We start from the raw sequence: 7,471 nt of genomic DNA on the forward strand, positions 1-7,471 counted from the left end.
ACCCACATACGGTAAAGAAGTGCTAGAGATGGGACTCAAGCCCAGCTCTGCCTTCAGTCCAAAACCTAGTCTTAACCATTATGCTATTCTAGTTTCACAACTGAATGATATAATGGAACTTTACCATCAGTCTGAATGTATGCTGTGGGTGACTCAGCAGAGATATTCATCAGCATTCTTCTGGGGAGGTGGTCACCTTCCACTCAGCACCCTAGGTTTATGCAAAGAACATCAGGAAAACAATGTAAGTGCAATGCAGGCATATGTACAGACCACATTTCCATTCAACAGCATCCAATTTCTGAGACAAAGATGTAGGCTTCTGGGCTCTAGCACAAAGTCATGTACTGTGCAAGTGCAGTCTTCAAATGTCTATTTTATCTTCTGTAAATCTCAATTTTATTTCAGAAATCAAGAATATCTACATTGTTCTACCCCATTACAAAGAGGGAAGAATAAGCACAAACATGAATAATCTCACGCAATCCCCATATATAACATGTAAATGAGGCAGTATATATAGAGAGGCACACTAGCAATCATTGAGACAAAGCTTTAGAAAGAAAAAGAAAAGGATACAACCTGACCTTGGCTTGAGTTTTTGATGTTTATATAACTAGAAATCTTCTTTAGCCAATATATAGCTGTTGCCCAGTTATGTCATAAGTAAAAAGGAAGGCATTAAAACAAACAAAAACAGAAGAAATGGAAGGAAAAAACAAAAACAAAAAACAAAAACAAAAACAAAAACGAACAAAGCCTGAATTGGGAACTGAGAATTATTTTCTCTATTTTTTCCTAGATTTCTGGCTTCTGTGTACCCATGATTAAACCATGTCCTTTCTCTGGACTACATTTTTATTTATAAAATGAGGAGATTAGGCTAGATTATTTTTACAGCCTTTTAGATTTGTTCTACATTCATGTGTTAAACAAATGCACTGCTATGCTTGTGATACTGGAGGATGCTCACATACAGTGATTTATTGATTCATTCATTTAACAAATACTTATTGGGAGTCTATAGTGTGCCAAAACTAAGCCATATGATCAGAATCCATCAGAGAACAAAACAGAACAACTTATGCTTCACTTTTTGTAACTGTGACCTTTCCTTTCAAGCCATGCACAGAAATAAGAATCTGTGTAAATTACTTTTGGGAATCAAAAGTATCAAGTAAATGAGAAGCCTTTCAAAGTATCATTCTATCTCAGGAAACTAGTTTCAACTAACTGTTACTCAGTCTCCTGTCAATGCCATGTTAAGACAGGCATTGACAATGCCTGTCAATGTCATGATGTAATGGGTACCTTCCTCCAGGGCCAAACTTTGTTTTCCAATTCCCCTATGTCAGTAGTGCTTGAGCCAGTCTAAACTGGGCCACCATCTTGTTTGGAGTGGTTTCCTTGTTCATTGGTTCGCTCTGTGGCCATCTCTACCAGGGTCACCTTTGGTCCTTCCTTTGTCTACTGTCATGCCTTTGGTTAAAGTTCCCTTTAAAACACTGCTATCACCTGTTATTCTTATCACATGGAGAGATCATTCACATCAGTCACTAGCTATCACTTAGGGAGGGAACTTTTATAGAAAAGAAACAATACACGCCTTCTCCAAAGGATCTTCTTTTACTTGATTTGCAGGGATCTATCATCAAAAGTCAATAACTCACCTCAAATGCAGTGGAAGACAATATTATGGTGGAAATTATGGCTGTGAGAAGGCCACTACCTTGTTGTACAAGCTCAGGCAGGGTATTCGATCTTCAAGTCTCAGATTCCAGTGGGAAAATATTATGTAACTCAAAGTGTTGTTATGAAGACTAAATAAAATAATATGCAAATGCCAACCATCTATTCCCAAGTATTACACAGATGATACACCCATTATCTTTGTAAGAAAGGACACCATAACATGCAAGTGAATAGACAGTCATAAGTTATAGAAGAGTGTTCAAATACAAGAAAATTTTTAATGATGGAGATAAAACCTAAGGAAGGTGAACTTATTAATTCACTAACTTTTTAAAATTTATATAGAAGTTTCAACATAACAAATGCTAGTTTCCTTCCCTAATATCCTACCCAAAGTTCCATAATGAAATCAACTGTTTCTCTAGATGGACAACTCTAGTTTTCTAGGTGTTAGGAGCTCTTATCTCATTTCTCTGTCTGGCTCACCAATGATCCAAAAAAGCAATCTTAGTGAAGGAAATGTCAAGAACTGGGCTTAAGTCATGGATTTACCACTTTGTCCTCTACATATCTTTAGCATGTTGACATATCTGGATCCAAATTGTTTCAGCTATAGATTACCATAGCTGCTTTTACCAATCTTTTCAGGTTTTATGTAAAGAGCAAAAACTCATCAGCTTTGTATTGGGAACTTTTATCAATATAAGTGATATTGTTATTTCTCTATTTCAAATAGAATTATTTGAACATATTGAAATAAAGTAAAATAGTTGTTTATTATATATATATTTATAATGAGTAAATCCAGATTTCCTTTCTATTCTTAAAAAAACTATAAATTAGAAAGAAATTAAAACTTGGACATGAAAACACAGGAAATAGCACCATCATGAGACAAGCAGTGTGATTACACCATTTACTGAACTAAATGTATATGGTGGGAAGAAGATGCCACTCCCTCTCCAATAAAACATGAATTAGCAAATTTGATGTACAGAATATTATTGGGGGAGGGTATAAATGGTATTTTATTTTATTTTGTCAACCATTTTATATATGCAATTAAATCATTTTCTGTGATACTTGTACCAACATTAAAATTCTCCAGCACACTATGAAAATATTAATATTTTTATTGTATGTTTCTAGGGTGTACAGTATGATGTTTTGATATACATATACCAAATGTGAAATGATTAACACAATCAAGCTACTTAACACATCCATAACCTCCTAGAGATATGACTGTGTATGGTAAGAACATTTAAGATCAATGCTTTCAGCAAATTTCAAGTATAAAATACACTGTTAACTGTAATCACCATTCTATATATATTAGATCTCCAGAATTTATTTATTCTGTATACCTGAACCTTTGAATCAGTTGACCAGCTATTCTCATTTTCCCCACCCCTGATCCCTAGCACCAACATTCTACTTTTATAAATTCAATTGTTTTTTAGATTCCACATATAGGTGAGATCATGCATGTTTTTCTTTTGTCTCTGCTTCATTTCACTTAACATGATGTCCTCCAGATTCATTCATGTTGTCACAAATGGCAGGTTTTTTTCTGTATGAAGACTGCAAAATAGTCCATGTATATATATACACTATATTTTCTTTATCCATTCATCTGTCAATGGACACTTATGTTGTTTCCATATCTTGGCTATTGTGAATAACGCTGCAATGATCATGTGAGTAAAGATATCTTGAGACCCTGATTTTATTTCCTTTGGATATATACCCAGAAGTTGGATTGCTGGATCATATGATAGTTCCATTTTAACTTTTTGAGGGACATTTCATGTTGTTTTCCACAGCAGCTGAAAAATTTTACATGTCTACCAATGGTGTATAAGGGTTCCTTTTTCTCCACATCTTACCAACACTTATCTTTTCTATTTTTGATAATAATCAATCTAACAAGTGTGAAGTGATATTTCACTGTAGTTTTGATATACTTTTCCCAGATGATTAGTGATGTTGAGCACCTTTTCATATACTTGCTGGCCATTTGTACATCTTTGCAACATCCTAAGTTTTCCAGCTTCTTTTCCAGACCAAGTGTGTCTATTTAATTTTGTTCTGTTTTCTGATAGTGGATGTTGAGCCAGATTGTGATATGGTTAAGCTAAATGCTTTCAAAGGTGTATTCAATCTATAATTAATTAGCCATTAAACGCCACTGGAAATATAATCATAGGGAGAAGAATGCATTTATCATAAGAAATTCTCTCTGAGAGTAGTCCTAAGTGTAGTTGAATGAGATTCCCCTTTATTGCCACTTAAACTGAAAGCAAGGGGTTGGACCAAGGGACGAGGGACAAGGATGCGAAAATGTAACCCTAAACTACCATGGAAGGATGCTATTATCTGCAGGCATCGTTTGACTAAACTGGTTATACTGGTTTTCTAATGCTGCTGCAACAAATTATTACAAACTTAATTGGTTAACAACAAAAATGCATTATCCTACAGTTTTAGATGTCAGAAGTATGAAATGGGTTTCACTGGGCTAAAATCAAGTTGTTAGCAGGAATTAGTTATTTCTGGAGACTTTAGGGAAGAATCTATTTCCTTGGCCTTCCCAGTTTCTAGCGTCCACTTGCATTCCCTGGCTCGTGGTCTCTTTCTCACATCACTCTCATGTCTGCTTCCATTGTCACATTTCCTTTTCTCACTTTGACTTTCTTCCCTCTACTTTATAAGGACCCTTGTGATTGCATTGCTAGCCACATGTAAATATTTACATTTTAATTTAAATTATTTTATTACTGTTTATTAATTTATTTTGAGAGAGAAAGAGACAGGAGTACATGACCATGAGTGTGGGTGGGACAGAGAGAGAGGGAGACAGAGAGAATCCCAAGCAGGTTCCATGCTGTCGGCACAGAGCCTGATGCAGGGCTTGAACCCACAACTGTGAGATCATGACTTGAACCAAAACCAAGAGTTGGACACTTAACCAACTGAACTACCGAGGTGCCCCTAAATTATTTTAACTAAAAGTCTAAGTTCATTAGTCACACTAGTCCCATTTCAATACTTAATAGTTACATATAGCTAGCAGCTACCATGTTGAACAGCATAAAATTGAACATTTTCATTACCATAGAAAGTCCTGAACAACACTTATTTAGAATATATTACATGTATCTATTTATCTTTTTAGATTAAAATAAAATGCATAAATTTAAAATTCTTATGGGATATCCTGTATCTTTACTAGACATCCACTAACCTTCGGGGATTGAAAGATACTATGACAGATGGTAGGCCATTAGTAAAAGAATTATTCCTATCTTGTTAACTGCGTTCCCCTTAATCTTACTGCGTAATAAATACTTGTTCAAAGACAAGAGTTCCCTATTTAAAAAGAAAGCTGTTTATATAAGTTAATTCTCAAAACTAAGGAGTTTTGTAATGGGGTAAACACCTTGGAAATAGGAGTTTGGATATATATACCTTTTTTTTTTTTTAGGAAACATTACATTAATATATTTTAGATAAATACTTTTCACAAAGCTCATTATTCTCCCAATATGTTTATTACAAATAATGATGAACTTGAAGTTAGAAAGTCTGCCCTCCAGCATAACTGAGTTAACTTTTCCAAGCCTTCTTATTTGTGACATTATACCCCACATTATGGTTAAAAGGGACTATAGAAGAAATTACTATGTAAATTTGAGAGCAAATCAAATTAGAATTATTGGTATGCTATGAATAATGACCATCAAGTATTAGGTTAAGATTACTTTTTCTTACCTAGTGGGCACTGTCATAATAAAAAACTTCATGGAATTTAGTATAGTACAAGGGTTCCAAACATGTTTTGGGTGTTTTTGTTTTGTTATGTTTTTTTAGAGATAGAGAGAACACAAGTGGGGGAGAGGGGCAGAGGGAGAGAAGAAAGAGAGAGAGAGGGAGAGAGAGAATCTTAAGTAGGCTGTACACTCAGCTTGGAGCTTGACTTGGGGCTTGATCCAACAACCCTGGAATCATGACCTGAGCAGATATAAAGAATTGGACACTCAACCTACTGAGCCACCCAGGTGCCCCCAAACATGTTTGTTTTCAACATCAATGTCTTTGCATATCTCATAGCTTCACTGAATAAATTTGTTTCTGCAGTTACATACAAATTGAAGTTTTATTTATGCATGTATGTATTTATTTATTTTTTAATGATTATTTATTTGCAGAGAGAGAGGGGAGAGAGAGAGATAAAGTGAGGATGAGCCAGGAATGGGCAGAGAGAAAGGGAGACAGAGAACCTCAAGCAGGCTCTACACTATCAGCACAGAGCCCAACATAGATCTCAAACCTATGAACCGTGAGATCATGGCCTGTACTGAAACCAAGAGTTGGACGCTTAACTGAATGAGCCACGCAGGCACCCCAACAAATTGAGATTTTAAAAGTTGAATCTTTCTTTAATGAAGCTAGGTATTTGGTTGTAAAGGAACCCTAACTTTTTTCATTACTGTAGTTTTTTGTTTTCACACAATGAAATTATTATGTCATTTGAAAAATTATCCCTATGTTTTTTTTTTTGTAAATGTATGGCTTTAAGAAAACCAAAACTTCTATTCCTAAGACTATATTGACATGAATCTAAACATTTCATCTGTATCTAATTGTATAAGCTTTACATGTTGGCATTTAAGAATCTTCCTGTAATAGAAATAGCTGTTATATATTATTGATGTATTTCTGAAAAACTGAGATAAACTTATCAATGATGAAACCGATGCATGTATCCTACTTTATGAAAAGCAAGATATTTCGTTACTTGGATGTTTGGTTTACCAAAATTACAGATTTTTTTGAAAATTCTATAAATAACGTTGGTAAAATATAATGGAAAACTTCTATTTCTCTCAAGAACACTCTGATATATTTATATTTCTCTGGATTTGAGGGGAATAGTCTAAAACTGTGTGTTATCAAAATGCAAATGTAACATCATATTGCCAGGAACCTACTCTCTCCAGCAGGAAATATAGAGCACAATAATTTAATTCATGCTGGAAAATGATGCTTTCCATTAGCACAGATTTACTTTCAAAAACAAATCAAGTATTGACTTAGAAGTAATCTCAGTCCTCATATTTTAAAAGATTCCATTTTTCTTAGAGTGCAAGTACTTCTAAAAAAGTATATAAGATATAGCTATATTTCTCTTAACCACATCAATTTTGGCCAAAGTTTGATTTGATTTATCTTGAAAGATAGGTAAAGTGGGCAATACCATGGACAACAAAGCATGGAAAATACAAATACTTTTGAAAACCAGTAACTCTTAAAGAGCTGGTATGCTGTCTTTTATCCTGGAACCTAGAGTAATGTTGATGTCCTTGCACAAAATGATATATTAACACACATGTCTGGCTGCCATTGGGATTTAAGTGGCCTATTTTAAAATTGTGTGTGTGTGTGTGTGTGTGTGTGTGTGTATTTCTCTGTAGTTTTCTTCTGAAAATCAAATTTGAAAGAACTTCTTCAAACCTTTCACGTTTTTATACATCTTTACCTTTCCGCATGCTGCTCTTGTACATAGCTCTCCATCCTCCCTCACTTTTTTTCTTTTTTTTGACATTTAACTAAATTATATCATTCTTTACTATAAGCCTGAGCATCTTTAGAAAGTTTTCTCTAATGTTAGGAATAAACAAATCTGGCTTATGAGTATTTTTGCAGGTGCGTTAGTTTTCTCAAAAATTTGTCAAATATTTTTATCTTCTATAGTTAATATATTAATCACCTATTT

Source organism: Panthera tigris, chromosome B4, assembly GCF_018350195.1.
Source record: "Panthera tigris isolate Pti1 chromosome B4, P.tigris_Pti1_mat1.1, whole genome shotgun sequence".
In the NCBI taxonomy this organism is placed as follows: domain Eukaryota; kingdom Metazoa; phylum Chordata; class Mammalia; order Carnivora; family Felidae; genus Panthera; species Panthera tigris.